Genomic DNA, 25068 nt, shown 5'->3' with positions numbered 1-25068 from the left:
GGGACCCAACTTCCTCCCTAAGGACCCTCCCCTGGGTAACCAACACTGGCTGTGGTTAGACTACTCCCAGTTTGACTTCTACCAGCCCTCACTTTACCCTCTGGGTCCTCTAGAATAAGGAACAAGATGCCCCTCTTCTCCAGTTCAGCCCTGCAGAGATTTGGAACCTACAGCATTCTCTTGAAGCTGATTAGACCCCGTTCCCTGTGCTGTTCCTTGAGGGAATGGCTTCTAGACCCCTCCCCCTATCCACCTCCCTCAACCCTCTACCACTACCCTATCCGTAGCTGGTCCTGAAATTGGACACAACACTCCAGGTGTGGTTTACCTGACCAAACAGAAGAACTTTCACCTCCACCTTTTTAGGTATTGTGTTTCTCTTGATACAGCCTTGTGTACATTTGTTTTTCTTATAGTTGGGTCACCCACAGTGTGGAATGTTGTTTCTCAATGACGTCAACACCTGCTTGTACGCCTGATCAGTGGAGAACAAAGTTCTCATAGAAAAATAACGCTTGAAGTTTCAATCATCTACAGGACCAGAGGTAACTGACTGTATCAGTAATCCTCTAAGAATCCAGAAATTTTTGCGTCACTGCCCACAGGAGCTGAACAAAAATGTGCACTGCCACATGCTTTGTAACTGCGAAACGTCCTAAACGTCCACCAGGGAGGCACTGGTTTTATAAACCCTGGTACATTCACTCACTGGAATACTATGCAGTCATCAAAAAGAACGGGGCAGACTGATGTGCAATGACATGAAAACATGTCCACAAAATATTGTTAGGGATAAAAAGCAAAGTATAATACAATACTATTTTTGTATTTCTTTTTAAAATTTATTTATTTTTTTTTAGTAATTCCTACACCCAGTGTGGGGCTCCAACTTACGAACCTGAGATCAAGAGTTGTATGTTCTTCTGGCTGAGCCAGCCAGGCACTCCAGGATACTACTTTAAAAAAAACCCACATACAACTACATGTGTGTCTATATGTACGTACATGTACGTGTAGATACACAGACACGTACACGTCTATATACATACATGTATATGTAAAATCTTAAATCACATAGAAAAAGGTTTGGAAAGATGCACACCAAGCTGCTCTAGCAGCTCTAGAGAGGGACTTGGGATAGGGACTAGAAACAAGAGAAACTTTTATTTTACCTATAAAACTGAAACTCTTTTCAAGGGAAATCTAGTCCTGTTCTATTTTAAAAATACAGTCGGAGGGCACCTGGGTGGCTCAGTAGGTTGAGCGTCTGACTGTTGATTTCGACTCAGGTCATGATCCTAGGATCATGGGATTGAGCCCCACGTCGGGCTCTGTGCTGAGTGTGGAGCCTGCTTAGGATTTTCTGTCTCTCTTTCTCTTTCTCCACACCCCCCCACCATGTGCACGTGCACACTCTCTCTATACATAAAAAAATAAAAATACAGTGGGGATAGGGGAAGGGAAAAAGAAGGAGAAAGACAGGAAGAAGGAGAAGACATTTTTTTAATTTTTTAAAAATGTTTATTCATTTTTGAAGGAGAGAGAGACAAAGCGTCAGCAGGGGAGGGGCAGAGAGAGAGGGAGACACAGAATCTGAAGCAGGCTCCAGACTACGAGCTGTCAGCACAGAGCCCGATGCGGGGCTCGAACTCACAAGCTGTGAGATCGTGACCTGAGCTGAAGTCGGAAGCTTAACTGACTGAGCCACCCAGGTGCCCTGAAAGAAAACATCTTTCATTTTTTACTTTATGCCTTTTGTATTGCTTTAGTTCTAGGGAATTTTCCTCTGATGAGAATGTCATTGTAACTTTTTTAAAGGGATACCTTAAAATAAGTTTTAAAAATTTAAGTGTCTTGGGGCACCTGGGTGGCTCAGTCAGTTGAGCGTCCAACTTCGGCACAGGTCATGATCTCACGGTTCGTGAGTTTGAGCTTCATATTGGGCTCTCTGCTGTCAGCACAGAGACGACTTCGGATCTTCTATACCACCACGACCACCACCCCCACCGCCACCTCGGCCTGTCTCCCTCTCTCTCTTTCTCTCTCTCTCAAAAATATATAAACATCAAAAAAATTTTTTAAGTTCTGACAAGGTCATGACAATAGGGAAGGCCCATTCTTCTGGCACCAAATGAGGCCTGGAGGGCTGCGGGCAGGGGTGAGAGCTCATTATGTACCTGCTTCATATGGACAGACAAGGTTATAGGGATTTGATCACAAGAACATTCCAGGAGCAAGTTTTCTAGTCAGGGAAGTCAGTGAATGGAGAGTTGGCAACTGTAGAGGCGAGTTTCAACCTGGAAACTACTGGAAAGGATCTGGCTTTGGGAAGGCCAGGGCTGGCCTTGAGATGACAAAGGCGGGAAGAGAAGCAACAGACTTTGGATAACCACCCTCAACTGGGAACAGTACAAAGCTCCCCGCCCACCGCCTGTGGGTCCTCACAGCAGGAACACCTGCTTTGCTGGAGAGGAAGCAGAGTCCAGACAGGTGCAGAGCTTGGCTCAAGGCCACACGATTGCCAAAGGACAAAGCAGAACCCACACCTGATCATCTATCACTGGTTCCACCCTGTACTCCTTGCTACCGAAAGCTTCCTAAGAGGGGTTGAGAGAGCAGCCCCAGCAACCCCAGCCCATGTTCCTTCCATCCCGTGCGTGCCTCCTCTCAGCTCCTGCGATCCACAGGTACACACACTCCGCGCCTAGAAGCCAGCTTCCATCCCAGCGGCTGGGACATCACTTGGCCCAGAAAGAGTGCCTCAACCATCAGCCATGGGGACAAAGGGCACCAGGTCCACCCTTAGACAAAAGGGACTTGGCTGGCCTTCTGTCTCCCAGTCCCCAATATGCCCAAAGCTGGTTAGCCAATGAAGGCTTTCTCCAACTTTGTAACTACCCCTCCAAGGGGGAAGGGGACAACCTGTAGGAATTTCCCTTCTCGGGGACGTCTGGGTGGCTCAGTCAGTTTAAATGTCCGACTTTGACTCAAGTTATGATCTCACGGCTTGTAGGTTCGAGCCTCGTGTTGGGCTCTGTGCTGACAGCTCAGAGCCTGGAGGCTGCTTCCGATTCTGTGTCTCTCTCTGTCTCTGCCCCTCCCTTGCATGCGTGCTCTCTCTCTCTCTCTAAAAAAAAAAAAAAAAAAAGAATTTCCCTTCTCTACATATGGTGGAAGGAGGGCTCAAACCCTGGCTCAGTTCCTTGCCAGGTGACCCTGAACATACTACCCTTGTTTCTCCCCGTGGAAATGCTGGGAGGACCAACTAGGAACCACAGAGCTCCTTGCAGACCTTAAAGTACAACCCCAGCAGAAGCCACAGTGACTAGGAAGGGGACAGCTGGACAGATAAGAGCCAAAGATATTTTGTTCTAGAAGCAAAGGCTGGAAACTACCTAATGAAGAAGAAAATAAATACACTGGGGCAAGTTCATACCAGGGAATACAATACAGCCGTGAAAATGAATGAACTACAGCCAGAGACACAAACATGAATGGATCTCACGAACACAATATTAGGCAAAACACAATATCAGGCAAAACAATGCATACGGACAGTATGATAACATTTGAATAGCATTTTTAAACATATGAAATTACTACATGTTGTTTAAGGATATATATATGTATAATAAAACTATAGAGAAACATAAGGCAATAAACCCTCAATCAGAACACTTGCTACTTCCATAAAGGGGATGATCAAGGAGAAATTTCAGGTGTACAGGATCTGGATCTCTTAAGCCGGATGGATGGGTGTCTGGTGTGTGCACGTTACCTTCTATGTCTGAAAGATCCCTTCATATTCTCTAAATGTCAGTGTTGCCATGCTTAGACCTCTGTTCTTCTTCCCAGGGGGTGGGGGATGGGGGAACACGGGTAGAGGCAGAAGTGGGGATGGAGGGACCAGCGTTCCTCAGACCACTGATGAAGCTGGCCACGAGGAAGGCACAGGACGGTGGCCTGTCAGTCGGTGGAAAGTGGAGCAAGTACTCTCCAGTGTGGGTGGAGACCAAACCAAAGGCCCCTGACTCATGGGACACCCCCCACGCCCGCCCTAAAAATACCAGCTCTGGCCTCTAAGTATGACTCCTTGGTGACACAACTCCTACAGCACCCCCACCCTCCCCCCACCCCACACACATATCTGCCAGGCCACCCGGTTTGTCCACCCTGTAGGTGTTCAAGAACACAGGGAACAGCTTCAGGGTGAGGTCCCTGGGGAGAGAGGAGCTCAGCCCTGCCTGGGGACAAAGAGCCAGCTGTTCCTCAGGCCAGTCATCTGTTCCTTTCAGAAGAGTGACTGTCCTGGGCCAGTCATGGGGAAAAAACATCAAAAACTTCCTGCAACTAACTGGCCATCGTGGCTGCCAAGGTCTGTCTCTGGAGGTTGGGGAGCTCTGCTCCGCAGAACCAACGGAGCTGCTCCCTGCTTCCCTGAGCCTCCCTTTTGGGAACTCTCCAGAGGGTCCCAGACACCCTCCTTTCAAAGACGGACACGGAAAAGAGAAGCAGGCACTTCGGGTAGGCAGGGGTGCAGCAAGGAGGCGTGGGCAGGGTGGACCCAGAAAGGCCCAGCCCAGCAGGAAGAGCCAGAGAGAGGGCAGGCAGCCCGGTCACTGGGGTACAGAGTTTTTAGGGCTGAAAGAGAACATTCTAAGACACCAGCAAGTGGACTGGCTTCATTTTGCAGTAACACCAAAGCCAGCAGAGGAAGAAGACCTGCCCAAGGCTGCCCAGGATGGTGGGGACACAGAGGGGAGGCAGACCTAGGCTTTCTGGGGCTCGCTGGGCACCCTCTTCCCACGCGGAACCATGCCTGCCCTCCCTCAAAGCAGTCGGGTGGGCAATGAGGGAAAAGAAGGTGAGACAGGGGGAACCTGCACCCGGGGCAGGGGGTGCCCACAAAATCAAACCATCCATAACATGGGAAGAGGCTGCCTACAGGCAGCAGTGCTCTCCCTGACCCTGGGGATGGGGTCAAGCTGAGGCTGAAGGACCACCTGCTGGGGTGCGAGGTGCTGTTGAGGGACTTCAGGCCAGATGTCTGCTGTGCGCGCGTGTAAGTGTCCACTATTCCAAACAGGGATGGAAAGGCATCTGACACAGAGCAGGGGACGACCCATCCAGACAGGACACAGCATGGTCCACAGGTGGCAGAGGGGTTAAGGCCGGTTATCCCCAAACATGGAGTATTGGACCCTCTCCATCATGTCCTACTGAAATCCCTTCAACATCCTCATGACGATCGTCACTAACAAGGTCAACGGCTAGCACTGACTGATCACTTACCCCACATCGGCCCTGCGCTGTCCCATGAATTCGCAGCACGGGAGAAGACAGCGCTGACCTCAGAGAGCCTTACAGATGAGGAGGCAGGGGCTGCACCCTCTCAGGTGTGCCAAACTCTGAAGCACACGCTCTCCACCAGGGGTTCCCACCGTGCGCCACACCAGGCATGGGCACGACCCGCTGCCTCGGCCCCTCAGGGTACAGGGACCAGTATGCGTTTAACAAGCCACCACCCAGGTGCTCCACATGCGTGCTTACAGTTTGCCAGCCCCGCTGCTCTAATCACTTCCCAAGGCTGCCAACAAGGGAGAAACCACCACTTCTCTGCCTGGTAGTCAAGACCTTCAGGGTTTTTCCTGGGCCAGCTGGTCAGCTCCCCCAACCCAGCAAAGCCTTACCCCCAATCCTCTACCCAGTCTACAAGTTCCAGAGGGGCTCAGGCCCCACTCTGCTCTCGTCTTCCTAGAGTCTGGCCTTGAAGTCACCTCCCTCCGGAAGCCTCCTGACCACCTGGTGCCCCCAAACTGTCCTGCACTCCAGTGAGACTTATGCCAGGCACTTGGGGGCAACATGCTCAGAGCACATTTCTCTGCATTCCACTGCCAGTTCCTGGACGGCCAAGCTAGTTCCTTATGTACCCAAGCATCATGTTCCTCTGCAAGCACTGGGCACAAGGGTGGTCAGGAAAAGCGTGCTGGCTATCAGAGAGAGAGAAAAAAAAATCCCTTGGGGAGCACGTTCTGGTTCTCCAGCTGACGCTGCCACTACCCTTCGGGGACAAGTGTGTTCCCATCTCCCCGCCTGGGTGAAATGCACCATTATTCTAGTTTCTTTTATTCTACGCATCCATTGAACAAACCCAGCAGAGCCTTACCCCAGACACTCGTGTACCAAGAATGCACATGCACTAAAGTGGTTCCTGCTCTCATCCTTCTCTCCCAGGAAAAGAGAAAGACACCAGACAAGTAAGCACTAAAAATCATTATATTCTAGACACTAAGCTCTGTACATATACTTTCTCAGTCGCAAATAAACAAGATTATTTCAGAGCATGATGAATGTATAAAAACATAATAGTAATATGACAGAAAGTGAAAAAAGGGGCTACTTTGCATAGAATGATCAGGGAAGGCCCCTTTAAAGAGGTGACATTTGAGCTGAGACTTGGCAGATAAGGAAGAACCAGCCACGTAAAGAAATGGGGAAAGGTGTTCCAGGCAGAAGGAACAGCACATACAAAGACCTCGAGTCAAGAACAAGCTTGGTGTGTTGGAGGGAAGACAAGCAGGCTGCAGGGGCTAAATTGCAGTGCAAGCAGAAGTAATACCAAGCAGCACTCAGAGACAGAGGCAGACAGACGGCCTCCTACAAATGTGAGGGGCTCAAATGAGGTCGGCCCCATCCAGCCCAGGACATCTGGACCCCAACTCACAGGCAACATTAGGGTTAAGGGTATGAGTCAGACCCCTTAGCTTCCTGGGGCCCCAAAAGACCTGGTGTGGGCATAGGGGCAGGCACCACCCCTCAGCATGGAGAGCCTCACGGGTACCCACAGGATGCCCCGGGGTGGTGGAAAACAGGGTCACAGAAGTATGTAGAATACAGGACATTCACAACTGCAGCTTCCAGGGGGACATGATCAAGTGCTTCCATGAAGTGCCAGTTCCTGATTACACTATTTTCCCAGGACACAGAGAGGACAGACACCTTGGTCAATGGAAAGAGAACAGGGCCATGCTGTTCAAGGCTTACTGGTCTTGGCCAAATCTTAACCTTTTGGGGTCTCGATTCCTCATTTGAAAACTGAGGCTACTATTAGGCACTAGAGCTAATAGCAGTTAGAGCTGTTGAAAAGATTAAATGAGATACTGAAGGTGAAGCACTGTGCCCAGCACACGGTAAGTGTTCATAAATGTACACTGTCATCGTTACTGCCATTGGGTTTTCACTGTCTCAGTTCTCTCTGCTGTAAAATAAGGAGATTAATCACGAGATTCCTGTGAGCTTGTACTAATAAATGTTCTAGCCTCTTAATGCAATATCCGTTGTCAGGAATACAAAAAAAAAAAAAAAGAATCCTCTTTCCTGACTTCTCATAAGATGCTGAATTCCCCTCTACCACACCCTGCTGTTTGGAAAATAGATGTTGATTAAATTCTATTTTAATGATACTGTGAAATCAACATGATGCACTGGGAATCCACAGATTTCTCTGTACTGTCATTCTGCAAGGAAGTAGGGATGGATGTTGCTGATTCTTCTGTATCTGGCCCCCCAGCCAAAACACAATCTCTCATTCAGTCGCACAAAACTCCCACCCACTTCCATACACACAATTAATGAATGTGTAATGCAACCACTTCCATACACACCATCACACACACACACACACACACACACAAATGTCCTACAGTGGAAAACTCACCCACGCGTAGAAACACATCCAAAATCACTCCCAGAAACTCACTACGGCTACCCTGCAAATGCACACAAATGTTGCTTCCAACAGTGTGCAAAATTCGTTCAAAAGAAACTGAATAGCAGGGACTCTGAAGCCAAAGGCCCGGGTTCAACTCCTGACTTTGCAACTCCCTAGCCGTGTGACCCCAATCTCTAAGTGCCTCGATTCCATAAACTGTAAAATGGGGATAATAATAATACTGATTTTAAGGGGAAATGTGACATGAGTTTAAAACATGTTAAAGGTTTAAATCAGCACTTGGAAATCGCCCAATAACTTCGCCCAATAACTTCTTTTCCTCTTCCTTACATGTGCACACTGCTCCCAAGCTGGTCTCGCACACTGTAAACAGACCCACGCCAGCCCACTGTCCCCTAACCCGCGGCTCTGCACGCTCCGCACATTCGCCTGTACGCTGTTCCCAGACAGCGTTCACCCACGCAGTGCGCAGGCGCGCCCACCGCCCTCCGAGCCCTGCAGGGATTCGCCACGGCCCGACCCCCGCCACCCGGGCCTCACGCGCCGGGGCCCAGAAGCCGAGGAGCCCCGGCCACCAGACCGGGCCTGACCTCCCCCTTCCTCCGTGCCGGGTCACTGCCGAGGCTCTGAACGGCCGGGTCCCGGACTCCCTTCCGCCCCACCCTCGCTCCGCCCGGCCGGCTTACCTGAGGGTGGGGATCTTGGGACACAGCGCCCCGCTCTCCGCGCTCGGCCCCGGGTCCAGGGACAGGTTATGGGCCGCGGCCAGAATCTGGCTCTCAGAACTCCGCGGGCTCCCGGCCGGGGCGGAGGACCGCGCCGGGGACGAGGAAGTGTCGGGGGTTGGGCCACCCTACCCCTGGGAAAGTCCCCGGAGATCGACAGGCCGCTCGCCCAATCGCGCTACGCCGCCGGGGCGGGTCCGCGGGCGCGGGGGTGGGACGAAACGAGGTAAACAGCGGCCGCCCTGGGAGGTCCGGGGCGGAGAGCAGCCGAGCGGCCGCCGGTGCCCACTCCCGCAGGCCCGCCCCTCGGGCTGTGACCTCCGGAGCCTGAGCAGCCCCTCGTGGCAGTCCCCGCGCCGGAAGCCCCGGAGCCCGGGATGAGGCCGGAATTTCAGAGCGGAGAACAGCCGCAGAGACCACCCCACCGCTTCCTTGCTGCGGACGGGCACACGGACCCGAGCTGAGAGGGGACTTGCCAAAAGGCACGTAAGCATCTGGAGCTGAGCCAGAGCTGGAGCTCAGGGCCCCAGAGTTGGGTCCAGGGCGCTCCTGGACAACTTCATAGAGCTCCCACAAATTCGAGGACCCCTGAAGAAGATTGTTTGCATACTTACTGCTCCAGACATTGTAAGCACTTTGCATGCATTAATTACTTGATTTCTTTCCCACGCCACCCTAGTGAGATGGGTTTTATCCCCTTGTTTACCGTAAATAAAGTCACAGGCACAGAGAGGTTAGATGATAGTAAGTGGCTGAACCAAGATTCAAACCCAAGTGGGCAAATCCGGAGCCCGCCTCCCACTGTGCCTGCATATAAGTGGGCCAGATCCCCTGAAGAGCTGTGGGATTTCCCAGACCCTTAAGAAGCGGCTTGGTTTAACTGTGGGAACCCTTTTTTGTTGTTGTTTCTTTTTAAGCCCGTCATTTTATTTAAAAGAGAGTTTTAATTTCAAAAAGTGGAAGGACCTGAACTTGGAATAAAGGACAGCTCTTTTCATGGGGTAAATATAGCTTTATGAAAAATCGATTGCAAAAGACCCTTTTCTCCGCAACTGATGAAAACTTAGTCATTGACAGGCCCTCATCCTCAGAAAGGATTTGGAGAGGTATTTCATACAGGCCCTCATTTTAGGGAAGGAGAGATCTGTCAATCAACTGTGACTGTGTGAACATACACATAAACACACACACGCCTACCCAAATATAGACCCAATCCAAGGAGTCTCCTTTGTAGCTTTGTAAGTTCAGTTACCTCAAAGACGTTTCCAAATTCTGGGATGCTTTAAGTTACTTCGAAAGTGTTATCAAATTCTCCAAACAATATTCTGGTTCATTTTACTTATGAAGATAAGTACTCAGATACTCTGATTTTTAAAGAGGTGGGGGGAGGGAATGCAAAGGCCAAGCAAAGCACCGCTGAGTGTCACCAATGGGGGGTGGGGTACAGGGGGATTAGAATCTCCAACCCACGGTTTATAAGCAGCTCTCAGGCATCACCACCACCCATTAGGCTTCCCCAAAATGGTTTTCTTCTTGCTATTTGTCGACACTTCCCAATTTGCCTCCTCCTGGAATGCTGTCTTCCTACTCTCAACTTAAGTCTTCTCATGAACACCGAAATTTACTTTAAAAAACGAAGAGTCTCCAACTATTTGTGTTTTGTTTCCAAACCATTTCAACTGTTTTTGTAAAATATCTGACCTTAAAGAGTTAGACAAATAGTTTCATGCCTTAAAGCGTCTGATGACCCCTAGGTGGACTTGTTGGACAGTGCTCTGGTACTACATAAAAAGGTCATATGATCATTTTTTTGCCTGGTTTCCAATCTTGGGATAGTTTTTCACACTTACAATATGTGAGAAAACTTACCTCTTCAAGGTCATGAGCACACCCATCCTTCCTTTTAAGTCTTAGTTTGAATTCAGAGCATCCCACCACATTAGCCATGGAGACCATTGTTCACAATCCCCTATTTGATAGGTAGGGAAACCGAGACCTCAGTGTGGTAAAGGACTTGTTCAGGGCCACATACATTGAGTGATGCCTTCACGGTTGGAAACCATGACCTTGATTTCCAGTCATGTGTACTCTTTCCACTGTACCATGTTGTTTTCCCAGTATCATGATTTTTCTTACACAAACTCAACATTCATTATGACCATAGGCTATGAATTTAACTAATTGGGTTCTAACCCCTACTCAACCACTTGCTACCTGGGTGGCCTCCCTAAGGCTCAGTCCCTCCCTAAAAAAATGGAGAAAATAATTGTACTTTACCCCTAAGGTGATCATCAAGATAAGTGAGATAATGCAAGTAAAGCCCAAAGCTTGGCACCCAGTAGGCACTCAAGAAATGATAGTGGTAATTTTACAGAAAGCAAAATTGGAGCACCTGGGTGGCTCAGTTGGTTGAGCATCTGACTCAACTTGATTTTGGCTCAGGTCATGACCCCACAGTCATGAGATCGAGCCCCGAGTCAGCTCTGTGCTGAGCAAGGAGTCTGCTTGGGATTCTCTCTCTCCCTCTCTCTCTCTGCCCCTCCCCCACTCATTCTCTCTCCCTCTCTCTATTTCTCCCAAAATAAATAAATAAACATTTTTTAAAGTAAAAAAAAAATGATAGTGGCATCTAAACATGGATTGCCAGCACTGGACAGAACTTCACTGTTAAACCCAGGAATGCATTCTCCCCAAGTTCCATGTCACCATCTACATCCTCTATGGGACCCTAGCCCCCAGGTGGAGTGGGAAACAGCACCCCTCACCTGGCACCCCCTGCCACCCTCAGATCTAGAAGGAGATGTCCAAGCCGGAAGCTGAGTGACCCAGGCAGCTGGAAACCTCTTGCTCTTCCAGAGTGACAACAACCACGGGCACAAAGCTCTACCTCGGAGGAGAATCAAAGGCCTGTGTTTTATTTTGTTTTGTTTTAAAACATGAAACTTCCCAATCTCCTTCCTGCCACTCCCTACCCTTGCACCACTTCCAGTAAGGCTGCCCCGAAGGAAGATCTAAGCCCACGTTTGAGGGAAACAAAAAACATACCCCCAAACTCACCCATACCTGATTAAGCTCCAAATCAAGCTTCTAAAGAAGAGTGGAGGTAGCATATTAAAAACGTTAAGAGGTAGCATTTATGGTGTGTTTGCTATGTGCTAGGTCTGCACTTTAACATAACAGGGTATCTCCCAGCCACCATGAGGTTATTACCACTGCCATCCCCACTTCACAGATGAAACTGGGGCTTTGAGGTGTTAGATGACTTGTGCAAGGTCTTACACAGCAACAGGTAACTGGAGCCCGAAGATCCAGACTCCTAACCGCTTAACGCTCTTGAGCATTATGCCAGAGGCTTGCCAGCTACTAAGACAGAGCTCAAAATGCCAGTCTTTAAAGGGTTGTTTCGAAAGGATCAGACCCAGCCTTTTTCTCATAGGGATGAAGCTTCTGAGGGCCAGAGAAGGGTAGGAACTTGCTGGAGGTCTTACAGCAAGTCTGTGGTTCACATTCAGGGCTAGGACCCACAGCTCCTGCTCCTAGAGCAGTCCTATTTTCACACACCCCACCGATGGGAAGTGAAGCTTCTAAAACCAACAAACTCGGCCTCACTCTATTAGGTGAGTTTGTGAGTTGGGGTGTTGACTAGAGGTGAATGAAAGTCAAGGTGAGCAGCTAATGAACTAGGAAAAGAGCAGTCCTGGGTCTGGGTCCCCTCCTTCCATCCGGGCTCCTGTCTCCATAGCCCAGGGCAATCTTGGGAATATGAAACCCACGGTGGATTCTAGGTGCTTTTTGGTATTGGGTGTGTGCACACGAGAGAGAGATTTTAGTGATAGCTAAATGAGAAATGCACATCGAGCACATGATGTTGACTGAAATTGTCGTAGGTAATCATATTTTTTGGTAAGAAATAAATAAGTGGGCAGTACCTACGGTCTCTGCTTCCCACCCTCGGCCTAAGAAACGTTTTTAATTCTGTCTACCTCCCAATAACTGCCAGAGGGATGGATAGGATGGCTTTAAGATATCCATAACTTTTCACATTCATTATGCACCTTAAGGTGAACTAAAGCATCTCATATTCATGATTACCCCCTCCTCCAAGAGCATGCATGCCATACAAGGGTTAGGGTGTGGGCTCTGGAGTCAGACAGACCTGGGTTTAGGTCCCAGCCCTGCCCTTACACCTCATGATCGCCCTCTGCCTGTTTCCTCACCAATAACCTGAAGTGTAGAGTCTGATGCATAGGGTGGAGAAAGAACGAGATGCCACGGGGCCTGGGGTGAGTTAAAGGCAGTGATGCCCAGGGCCCAGAGCTGAGGATGAACTTGCCCTAGACCTCACAAAGCGTTCTGGGAAGCACCAGGCCTAGAAGGCATTTCTCTTGACTTTTTCTCCAGGGTCTTTCCTGTTTTCCTCTTTCTCCCTCCCAGCTGTTTCCGCTGCGGCCCTGGGCCTTCCAGTCACACTAGGGTTTCTAGGACGACACTGGCGGAGAGGAAAGAGCCAAGTGACTCTGGGGGAAATTCCCGGCCTCGGAGCATATGTGGCCTAACCAGGCACCTCCCACAGTTCCTGCGAGCCCCAGGCTTCCCCTGGTCCACCTCCTCTCCCTTGGGCCTCCCTGTCAGCATGTCAGGTCAGCATGTCAAGCCAGATCTGGGTTTGGATCCAAGTTTGCTCCTTGTCACCCTCCTAGAAGCGGGGAGAGGCCAGCCAAGCCCATCCCCTGAGGGAGGCAGCCCCATGCGAACCAGACATTTCCTAATCCTGGGAAGCCCTGACAGGGCCCAGAGAGGCATCCTCCTTCAGCCTCACCCCGTGTCCTCTCTCATTCTCCCTCTCCCAGGGTCCCTCCTGCTTCCCCCTCCATTGTTCTCCAGCCCAGAAGCAACTGTGACAGGGACTTGGTCTCTGCTTCTTGCTCCTCCTAGCAAGGGACTTCCCTGGGCTGGGCCTCTGACCAGCTCTGGAAAATCTGGACTGCTTGGGGTTTAAAGAGGAGGCCGTATCACCACTGCCTGCCAGCTCTCACCCACTCCCAGTGCCTGAGGCCCTCTGTTAAAGGTTCAACCGCAGAAGGGTCCAGCCAGCCCTAGGGAGAAAGTAGGTGAGAGAGCCCTCCAGAGATGCATTTGCCCCAGCTCTGAGGAGGGTCCCAGCCTTCCATCGTGTTCCCAAGAAAGGCAGGGCTAGACTCCCACCTGGTCTCTTCCTACCTCGCTGTAGACCACTAAAGTGCCTGATACACACGCACACACTCACCCTCCAAAGCTCACATTCACACACACATTCACATAATGACCCAGACACTCCCCAACACAGACATGCTTGTGAACTTGCGCTCAGGCCCATGAATATATACCTCCATAGATCTGACACATGCTCGCAAACATGGACACACATTCTCAACACCGACACAAATCCACATTCACACTGGTGAGCCCAATCCCTTTCCTTCAGGGAAGGATAAGACAAAAAGCGACTTTTCTTCTCCTTCCCTTTGGAAGAACTGGCAGCGACTAGAGAGAAAAACACTGGCTGAGGAGGGGGCAAGAAGAGGGGGACAGGAAGAGGAAATAAGAAATGTAGGGAGAGCAGCAAGAGGAGAATGAGGCCAGGCAAGGAGGCAGAGAGGCCCAGAGCCCAAGCCCTGGGTTGGGTTGGGGGGGGGGGGGTGGGGAGAGGGAGCTGGCACAGGGGACCAGCCAAACCCAGCTGGCAGGAGAGTAGGAGGCCAGGTGGCTCTTGGCGCAGAGCTGGGGGGTGATCTGGTGGCCCTGGCACCCTTGTGCAGTGAGCCCTCACCCCTGTCCTGGCTCATGGACACCCAGGCTGGGTCACTCACCTGGGGCAGGAGAAGACGAGGGTGGGTGCAGCGGGGGCTGCCGCCCTGTGAAGGCTTCTCTGCTCGCTGTGCTTCTGCAGGAAGGAGGGCTGGGCTGGGTTGACTTTTAGGCAGGAGGGGAATTCCCCGAGACGGAGGAGCCAGCCGCCAGGCAGCCCCACAAGGCCCAGCTGAGGCCCCATCCTGCCCCCTGGCAGAGCACAGGGCCCTTCTTTGTCGGTTCCCCACCTGTCGCTTCCCAGACTGGCTATCACTTGCCAAGCATTCCAGGGAGGGGAGGGAGTTCTGGGGAGGAGCTGGGGGCCTGATGATTCTGTGGCTGGACCAGGAACTGGCAGGGGGGCAGGGGCAACCTGGTCTGCCCACCTACCCCACCCCTGGGTTCTCCCTTGGACTGCTAATTCCTCCTTTGCCTGAGGTGGGGGATTCCAGCCCCCAAAGGAAACCTCCAGATGCCCAGCCCACTTTCTCCTCCCCCCCTCCCATTCCTTTTCTGTCTGTTTCCATTCATTGTCTGTGGACTCTCCACAGGGAAGGAAAAGCTCACTCCTTCCCTCTGTGCTGGGTCTCATTTCGATGTCAAGTGGGGCCTTAGGGACCTACCCACCACGGAGCAGCCCAGCTCTACACTAACCAGATCGTTCTCCTGAGCCTCACTTCCCCATCCGGAGCCTCAGTGATCCCCTGCTGTAAAATGGGGGTAATGAGTCCTGCTGGGCCTGCCTCCTGTGAAGGTAACTGAAATAAAATGGTTTGCTGACATCCTTTGTAAACTCTCAAGTACTTTGCAAACATAAGATCTCAGTTCATTATCCACTGAAAAGATGCTTTCAGAGGGGATGGGTTGGCTCTGGATCATTTCAGGTTTCTTGGTCACTTTAGGTTCCAGAGTTTCTTTATTCTTAACAGCAACATTATAGACCACTGAGGATACAAGAATGGACCAGTCAGACCCACTTCCTGCCTACTCAGAGGACACAGACTCTGGGGCTGCCCTGTCCAGTACAGTAGCTGTTAGCCATACATGGCTATTTGAATATAAATTGGTTAAAATTAAGTAAGTTAATAACTCAGTTCCTCAGGAGCACTAGCCACATTTCAGACACTCAGCAGCCAACCACATGTGGCTATCACGGTAGACTGCACATGTATAGAACATTTCCATCATCACAGAAAGTTCTATCAGATAGCATTGCTCTGGGGGCTGGAGGCTAATAGATCATTATAACAAAGTGTGGTAGAGATGTGTTTTGGCAGGAGAAATACAGGGAACTACAGGAGCCTGGACAGGGAAGCATCTAGTCAGGATTGGAGGATCTGGGACGTCTTCCTGGAGGAAGTGACATGTCAGCTGAGGCCTGAAAATGGCCAAAGTGAGAGCACAAGGAAGGGTGTTCTTAGGAAAGGGAATAGGATATGCAAAGAGAGAATACATTCAGGGAACTGAAAATTGTTCACTCTGAGTGGAGCATGGAGTTTGAAGCAGGCAAGGGGGAAGTAACAGAGTTGGGCCTGGAGAAATAAACAGGGCCAAGTCACATGGGGCCACGTTCAGCCTGAGCAGGGGGATGAGAAATGGAGGGTAGGGGGTGAGGGAGGGAGAGAGTCCACTGAATCCAGTTTTCTGCTGCTTCTGTGTTCCTCGGATTGGAATCCCATGGGGAATGCTAGGGGCACCTCCTGGCCCAACAGCCTCACTTTACAGATAAGGAAGTGAAGGCCAGACAGGGGAAGTGACTTTCCAAGTGAGTAAATGAAGGGACTTCCTGACTCCTAGTCTAGTGCCGTTTCCCACACTGCACTCAGTCCCTTGGTCTCACTGGCCACTTTTTAAGTGTTCAACAGCCACATGTGGCCAAGTGGCTACCACACCAGACTGTGCAGATGTTTCCATCATCACAGAAAGTTCCATAGGACGAATAACACCAATCCCTGAGCTAGACCAGGTGCAAAGGATAATACACACTCCTGCACATAGACCCTTTTCTCTGCAGGGAGTAAAAATACACTTCACACTGAGGCTGTCAGATGCTCCCCTCTCTGCCTTCTGATACCAACTTGCAGGGCCTCCCTCACCTATGTCCCCAACTGGGACTTAGGATGGTGGCAGGACTCAGCATCAGAGAGAGAGATCGTGTCCCTGGCTCCCTTTGAGAAGCCTCCTGGTGACCTGTGACCAGCCATCTGGGTCAGCCAGAGCCTTCTGTGAAATTGAGGACTGTCCCTTCCTTGAGGAATTCTGGTTTCAGATTCCTCATCGGTATTGTGTGTCATTCAGCCCTGACATTCCTGGATTGCAGTGTTCCCTCTAAACATGATATTTTCTCTCCACAGGCCACAATAGTCATAGATCCTCTGTGAGTTCACAAAGCCTTGCTTGGACCGGTTCCTGCTCATGGCGTCATAAATGGTGGCAGGACCTTGAAGGGCTAAGGAGGCTCAAGGAGGTAGACCCATATGAACTAGAATCTTCAGTTAGGAACACGGCTTGCACATCCTGGGGGAAGATTAGCTCTGGGCTCTCCTTACTGGAATGCTGAACACACTTAACTTCCCCTGTCTTCTCTCTCACCTCTTCTTTGTCCAGCCACGGATTTTCTGAAATTGCCTTCTTTGTTTAGGCCACGGGAAGAACATCAAGAAAGAAGAAGCCCTTGGACTGGGCATTAGCGGAGCTAAGTTTGAGTCCTGGCTCTGCTGTGTGGCTCTGGGCAAGTCCCTTCCCTTCTCTGATACTCAGCTTCCCCTTCTAGACTGTGAAGGAATCAGACAAGATGATCACTAAGGGACCTTCCATTTTGACACCGTAAGGAAGTCCAAAAGTTCAGAGAAAGGAGAAATCAGGGCTGGCCAAGACGATCAGGAAATAATAACAGTAATAGCTAATATTTAAGATGAACATGTACCTGACCTGATGCTAAAGGCTCTGAAGTAGACTGTTTTCATGCATTCCTCATCAGAACCCTGTGAGATTGGTACCACTTTGTTTTGGATGAGGAAACTCAGCTTCATAGTGGTTTAAGCGAACAGCTAACACATGGCACAGCTGGAGTTCAAACTCAGGTCATATCTGCAGAGGTCACCTGAAGGGGACAAGGCCTGTGCCAGACCTCAAAAGATGGGTGAAATTTGCATATGCACAGGCCCCTCTCCTTTGATACCTAATCACCCAATCCCACCTCTCTAACCCTGACGTCTCTGGTCTTATTGATGTTGTGGGAACAGCACTGGGCCAGTCTCACAATAGTCAATCGATATTTATTTAGCAAATGCTAAATTTGACTCCTTGGGTTTCCTGATTGACCAGGTCTGTTGAATGCTCCTCAAGGATGGGAAATCCTTGTACCATTGGGACCTAGCCCAGGACTCTGGGCCGACCCCTGGGTCCCACCACAGACCTAAGAAATCATATTCTCTGGGGACAGGGTCCTAGTGGCAGCATTTTTAGTAAGCTCCCAGGGGTTATCTCAGTACTTAGTAGTTTGAAAGGTCGAAGATCCCTAACTGGGCCTTCTAACTCCAAAGTAAGAATTATCTGCTCATAGAAAGGCAGCCAAGAACTCACTGTCACAGACCAGTGGGACTAGCCTGCCAATACTTCTCTGGGTCACCCATGTAACAAATCTGTGACTTTTGCAAAAAAAAAAAAAAAAAAAAAAATTTAATAAATTTTTAAAAGTTTTTTTTATTGTTTTGGTTTTGTTTTTTACTTATTTTTGAGAGAGAGAGCAAGAGAGAGCGAACATGGGAGGGGCAGAGACAGAGAGGGTGAGAGAGAGAATCCTAAGCAGGCTCCATACTGTCAGTGTGGAACCTGATGTGGGGCTTGCACTCAGAAACTGTGAGATCATGACCTGAGCCGAAATCAAGAGTCGGACGCTTAACTGACTGAGCCACCCAGGTGCCCCCCAAAATACTTTGCGTCTATAAGCTTCCACTAGGTGCCAGGACCACTACTAACCCTGTATGACCTGAGCAGCAATTTCTTCTCTCTGTCCTTTATATTCCTCATCTGTGAAAGGGAGTCAATTCTTTTTGTCCATGCATAATCCTGGGAATACCTGTGTGCATAGAAGAAATGCCCATTAAGATAATTTCAGGGGCACCTGGGTGGCTCAGTCGGTTGAGCGTCCAACTTCAGCTCAGGTCATGATCTCGCGTTCTTGGGTTTGAGCCCAGGGTCGGGCTCTGTGCTGACAGCTCAGAGCCTGGGGCCTTCTTCGATTTTGTCTCACCCTCTCTCTGCCCCTCCCCTGCTCACGCTCTGTCTCTCTCTCAAAAAATTAAAACTAAATAAATAGATAGGATAATTTCATAAAGAATATCATAGGTCAGGGGTTCATCAACTTTAGCATCTGCCAGATTTGGTCTTGGGTAGGGCCTTAGATCAGTGGCTTTCGATCCTGGCTGGACATTAGAATCACCTGAAGAGCTTTGTAAAAATACAGATGCTCGGGGCACCTGGGTTGCTCAGTTGAGCGTCTGACTCTTGATTTCAGCTCAGGTCATGATCCCAGGGTCTTGGGATCGAGCCCCTAGTCAGGCTCTGTGCTGGGTATGGAGCCTGCTTGAGATTTGCTCCCTCTGCTCCTCTCCCCTGCTTGCGCTCTCTCTAAAATAAAAAATTTTAAATGCATTAAAAAAACACAGATGCCCAGGCCCTACTCCAGACTAATTATATCAGAATCTTGGGTGGGGGGTGGCCTGGGACTGGTATTTAAAAGCTCCCCAGGTGATTCAAAGTTGTGACTCCCTCTCTCAAAGCTGCCTTTCTAAGAGTTGGTTCTGATGCAGGTTGTCCCAGGACCTCATTGTTCCCCCTTTTTGTTCCAGAGAAAGTGCCTTCTCGGTACCAGGGTCAGAGACCAAGAGGACAACTGATCTTAGAATCTGGAGAAAAGGGAGCTCTGTTCCACTTTTTGTGGTCACACGGCATTCTACATAGTGGATGTGAAAGGAAAAATTAAACCTCAAACCAAGTCGCTCCGAGGAGACGAGGTACATGTTGATTCTGTCGGCATCTGGAAAGTGGGATTCGGGAATGCATTTTGCAAAATTGTGCTTTCCAAGGAAAGGAAAGAAAAACAGATATAGGGCAGTATGTTGCAAGGTTCTTGTCAAAGGAAGAAGATCCAAGGACGAATGTTGCAAGACTGTGCTGCTAAAGGAAGTGGCTTCTTAGCTCATTTGATCTGGAACAAAGCTTACAGATTATCTTGGCCACTCCCCTGGCTGGACAGAAGGGGAAACTAAGGCTCGGGGAGGGGAAGGCCTGTGCCCAAGGCCAGGCTGGGAGTTCCTGACAAGCTGGCATTACTAGGCTTCTCAACCACCTCCTGCCTGCTGCCTTTCTTCTAGCCCTCGAGCACGGGTCACGACCACTTCTGGTTTTGCTCCAGGCCCCTAGCCCACCCTCCACCCTCACATTCTCTTGGACAGCATCCCTGGTCACAAGATAGGACTCAATCTGGGAACTTGGATCTCCACCTGCCAGATACCAGGGGCCAAAGCCAGTAAGAGGCTGGGGCGAGCTGGAGAGGAAGGAGCTGAGTCTGATGATGTGGCCTGACCTCAGAAAGGAAGCCTGGTCACCAGGGGGAATTTCCCCGGGGTGAGGTCTCATGTCTATGCAAATGATGCACTCCAATTAACCTGGACCCCAGAACGGGAGAGGGGCAAAGGGAGACAGCACTGTGCTAGGCTCCTCCTGTGCTGCGTCTCATCTTGTCCCCAGGACAGCCACCTAGGTAGGAAAGCGGGGGGGTGTGGCGGGGGGGGGGGGGCTGAGGCCCAGTGAAGGGAAGGCAGGTCTGCCCCAGAGAACGCAGTGCACCCCCAAGGGGACACCAGGCCTTGGAGAGCAATGCCGAGGGTGGAGTTGGAGCTGCTGCTGTTGCCGCTGACCAGAGTGACAGTGACAAGGCTCGAGTGGGAGAAGCCTAGCAAAGTTTCATTTTGGGTTTCCATCTCACTCACCTGGGGACTTTTGTCCTGGGGACAGCTAAAAGGCAAGCGGGGACGTAGGGACCCTGACTCCGCTTGGGCAAATCCCTGCACTCAGGTTTTCCAAAGCCCGAAGGTGGGGTGTGCAGCAGTGGCACTGTTAACCCTTTCACCGCCAGCTTCTAGAACACTCCTTGGAAAGTGGACCGAGTCGGGACGGGGGCTGTTGACAGCAAATCTCTCCCTCCTGCCTCTTTACATTTCACTCAGTTGAGCCTCACTACTCCACAAAGACTTCCCTGGGGATTTCGTTCCTCTCAAAGGCGGATCCCGCTTACTGCCTGGTTCTCCAAGGAGCTGGTCTTGCCTCCCCCAGAGCAGGGCTGCAAACAGGAGCAGAGCTCAAGTCCAGAGCATTTGGGCGCAAAGTTTGCTCTCCACAGAGCCTGGTTGTTTGTTCTGCTGTCGAAGAACATACCCGAGAGCAGGCAGGTCAGTGATTCCCGGAGTTGTGTGCCACACACTAAGGCTGTGTGCCAAGGAAAGTATGAGTGCATACGTGCTCTGGTGAGCGCGTGTGAAAGGCGAGTCTAGGTACTTGTGTGAGGAGTTTCGTGTAGTACGCATATGGACAACAGTATCTGTATTTCTGAGCGGCGTATTTGTGGGCCTAATCATTTTATCTTCCCGTGTGGTCCACAGTGTGCATTTCTGTGTGTGTGTTACCAGCAGTGTGCTTCTGATTCTGGGATATACATGGTGTGTCCCCATGGGTATGGCTGGCAGTGATGTGGAATTCTGTGTGTGTGAGAAGTGGGATTTGGGGGCTTTGAGTGGACACCAGCCGTGTGGGAGAACAGAAATCACTAGCCCAGCACAGACTTGGGATCTCTAGATCCATTCCCCACCCTCCCTGCTCACCTATCAGGCCCTCCCAGCCCCGCCCATGGCTATCTCCAGGTCAAGGTCCAAGGCCATCCCAATGAGGTAGCCACTAGGTGGTTCTGGCTGCAGCTGGCAGCACACTAGGCAGATGGGGGTAGCTGAGAGGGAGGGGTGAGACCGTCCCACAGAAGGAAATGCATGTTCTGCAAACTGCTACAACAGCTGGCCCAGGGGAAGGGGCCATTGCCAGACAGCTCCCGTATGGCTTCTCCAGTTCTCACCTGAGAGGTGGGCAGTGAGATGGCCTGCACTGGAGGTCTCCGGCCTCACATGCTGCTTTTAAAAGCACCTGCTGCCTTTGGGCTCCCGGGTAATGACATTACCTCTGGCTTTGTATCTCCCTCCCTCTCTAATCCCCCATGGCAGATTGGGCAGTTTCCTTGGTTTCTCACACCACCATGTTTTTCTTAAGGCTCTTTTCTCCATGTCTGCTTTCCTGCCCTGGCTCCTGTCCTCATCCTTCTATATCGGAGGAACACTGCAAGCCAGTCCAATGGTCTCCCAGCCCGTTTCCTTCTTCACACTGGCCACAGAGATGTCTTTCTAAAGGACATCTCTACTCCTGTCCCTTGCACCTTTGGGGCTGGCCAAGGCCTGGAGGGTAAGGTCCACACTTTAGCCTGGACTCCCCTTCTGGGTTCTTCTCCTTTATGAAATGGAACCTAGCCTACTTATTAATACCAAAGAGCTGATATTTATTGAGTTCTTATGTCCCAGATAGTGTGCTCAGAGATGTGCATGCATTGGCTTCTTTGATTCACAACAACCTTGTGAAATAGCGACCTTTGTCATTCCCATTTTACAGATGAGGAAATCAAGGCATAGGGAGGCCAAGTGACTTATCTACTTCTAAGTGGCTGACTGGGATTCGATCCAGCCGGCCTGCCTGCCTCCATAGGTTAACCTCTGAGTAGAGGGCTCAGTTAAGAACTAGAATTTCCTGCTTGCCTAACCCAACTGTAAAGTGAGGAAGTCTGCCTGGGGAAACGTGAGGTCTAAGAGGCCTGTTAGAACACCGATGTGCTGCTTTTGGGTTCTGAAATTCGGGTTGGGCAACTTGACACTTCTCCCTCCCATTCTCAGCTCAGCCTGGCTTCCGTAACCAAGAGGAGGAAGACCTGTGAGTAGTGAGCAGAGCAGGAATCAGGAGACCCAGGTGCTAACCCCAGACCTAGCCTTTAGTAAGACCATGGTCACTGGGTCTTGATTTTTGAACTCCTGAAACAAGAGCGTTGGTTTGGATGAGCTGCAAGACCATTTCCAGCTCAATCCACATGTGTCCTGTACCTTCAGGCAGTTTGACCGCTTGGACCCTTGGTTTCCTCATTAGAATAAGGGTGATCACCCTTGCCCTCCTCCCGAGTGATTACCCATTATTCTCAGCAAAGCTGGGGCACAGTAAACATCAGGGGGTTCCAGATAGCCAGCAGTTCCCACACCGCTGTCCAACAGCTGGAAATGTGGCCGTGGCAGTTCTCAAATAGCGTCTCTCTGCTCGGGTTAGAAGGGCAACCGCCTTCCGGCCAGTCACTTCAGATGTTTCCCTGTGGCCCCAAAGAGCGAGGTTGGAGCTTCCCAGTCTGGAGGTTCTGAGAAGGGTTCACTCTGAACGGAAAATGCAGGGCTGGAGGCAGGAGGCCGGGCGAAGAGCAAGGGGCGGAGCTGGGGAGAGGCTGAGAGAGAAGCCCTGTGGCAGAAGGGGGAAGAAGGAAGACAGTGGGAGAAGACATGGGCGGGGGTCCAAGAGCACCAGATGGGGCAGGACTGCAGGGTTCCAGTTCTGCCTGCCGCAGAAACGCTAAGTGCCCTTGGGACAGTTGTCTGTGAGAGGGAGAGGGAGGTGAGACTTTCCGAGGGCCCCTTCCACACTTAGAACATCACCACCATCCTCCTTTTCTCCCATTTTGAGACAGCAGTGGTTTGGGCTTCTGCTTTCTCTTTCCTTTTAGTTTTAATTTAGTCCCCCGCCACTTCTCTCCATTGAACTTTGGCCACAGAAGCAATCTCCGGTGTCATTTAACAGCGTATTTTTGGAGTAAGCTGGGTGACAGGGACACTCAAATGTCCGCTCTCAAGGATTAGGAGGCAACAGTCTTAAGTTTTGATATCTTTACTATCCACCACATATGGCACAGCATACAGGAGGCATTCCAGAAGTGTAAGCTGCAAGAGTGAATGAATGAACGAACGAACGAATGAATGAATGAAGTGCAGGGATTCTGAATAGTGGCTGCTGCCTCCTCTGCCAGAGCTCCAAGGGAAAAAAAAATGTGATTTGCTCTGCAGGCACCTGAGTCTTAAGTGGGATTGTTGCTTTAGCCTTCCAACTGGCCACCCTTCCCTCACACAGTTGGTTTTTCTCAAGTGTGTGGCTAGATGCATACCTTCCCTCTAAGAACCTCCAAAGGCTCCCCTGTGGTGTAAGATAAAATCCTGACATTCCCCCATAGTTGGGTGCACACTCCCATTTCTAATGCCGTCTGCCTCATCCCACAAGCCCTAAGGGTCTCCCTCCTACTAGAGACCAATCCCAGAATGCAACCCACCTTAACTGAAAAGCAAGTGAAAATTGCACCTTGAGGAACTACAACAGGCTTGTACATTGCGAGTGATCAGTTTCAGCTATCCTCAGTCCTGGTTTCTGGGAATTCGAGACTTTCCTGGGCTGCTTGTGTGTTCCCCTTGGCCTCAGGGGGCCTCCCCCTTCTATTCCCTCCGATTCCATCACTCGTTCCTTGCCACTCCCAGAACTGTTCTTCCCTTGACACATGTTTTTAAGGTGCTTTCATGTTTGCTTTTGGGTGCCTCTGTGATCTGCAGTTGACTTGATAGCAGAATCAGAAAACATCTTGGGATCCACTTATCAGCCTCCTACAACGGGGCCTGGCTCTGGGCAGGTGGTGCCCGACAGCTGACTCCGGGCAAGGCAGGCCCCTGCCGAGTACTTCCCTGCATTACCTCATTTCCTCCTCAAAGGCTAAGAGATGGGTGGAACTGGACGCCCTGTTCTCTAGATGAGGAAACTGAGGCTCAGAAATGCCATGCTCACGGTCAGTTAGCGGCAAGGGCCTGACTCCACAGCTTTTAACCACTTTGTTAATTTGTCTTTTGATAATAGTTGCAGTAAGTTGGGTAAATACCCAAAAAAGCTCTCAGCTGACTCTCCTGGGATGTGGGTTCCCAGCCTGGTGGAGGGAAGAAAGTTGAGGACAGAACAAGATAAACCATCTTGCTTTCAGCCTCATTATGGCAGAGATGAAGATAGGACTCTTTAAAACCACTGGGTCCAGGGGCGCCTGGGTGGCTGAGTCAGTTAAGCGTCCGACTTTGTCTCAGGTCATGATCTCATGGTTTGTGGGTTCGAGCCCCAAGTTGGGCTCTGTGCTGACAGCTCAGAGCCGGGAGCCTGCTTTGGATTCTGTGTCTCCCTCTCTATCTGCCCCTCCCCTGCTCACGCTCTGTCTCTCTCTCTCAAAAACAAATAAACATTTAAAAAAATTAAAAAAAAATCGTTGGATCCAACCCCTCACTGTACAAATGTAGAAACTGAGGCCCAGTAAGGGCAGTGGCGGGCCCAAGGTCTCTCAAGTTTCCCAAACCCCGTGCCCCCTGCACAGCTACTATAGCAGACACACTTGATTTGTCAAAGTAGGTCAGGCCAGTCAGGATAGGGAGCAGGGCCCCCCAGTCAGCAGGCGCCCTCGCACCTCTGTCACCGTCACCAGACAACTTCAGACCCAAGTCTCAGAGCAGAAACACATCCGATGGAAGGGAGACGGAGAAGCTGCTGCTTATCAGTGATCTTCACAAAGTAGAAACTTTCCGCGGGCCTCCCCAGATCACGATCACATCTGGTGCCCTTGAAGAGCTCAAA

General features: G+C 50.6%; 1 protein-coding gene and 1 long non-coding RNA gene across 5 annotated transcripts in view; one reads left to right on the top strand and one right to left on the bottom strand.

The window, feature by feature from the left end:
- The window catches only part of TNIP1 (TNFAIP3 interacting protein 1), a 52665-nt gene extending 38288 nt beyond the window's left edge, over positions 1-14377 (bottom strand). For 2 of the 4 annotated variants that reach the window (XM_047872896.1, XM_047872916.1), the window contains exon 1: positions 8419-8590. The gene's annotated coding sequence lies outside the window, so the exon portion shown is untranslated. Of the gene's footprint in view, positions 1-8418; positions 8592-14306 lie in introns of those variants that run through there. The other 2 variants (XM_047872905.1, XM_047872912.1) reach the window with 2 other exon arrangements.
- Positions 8603-24773, top strand: LOC125173611 (uncharacterized). Its single transcript, XR_007155090.1, has 2 exons — positions 8603-9084; positions 19140-24773. It is a non-coding gene; the product is annotated as an uncharacterized LOC125173611 (long non-coding RNA).
- The last annotated feature ends 295 nt before the right edge of the window (positions 24774-25068 follow it).

Source organism: Prionailurus viverrinus, chromosome A1, assembly GCF_022837055.1.
Source record: "Prionailurus viverrinus isolate Anna chromosome A1, UM_Priviv_1.0, whole genome shotgun sequence".
In the NCBI taxonomy this organism is placed as follows: domain Eukaryota; kingdom Metazoa; phylum Chordata; class Mammalia; order Carnivora; family Felidae; genus Prionailurus; species Prionailurus viverrinus.
Note: the sequence above shows the minus strand (reverse complement) of the source record. Positions and strands in the feature narration are given on the sequence as shown.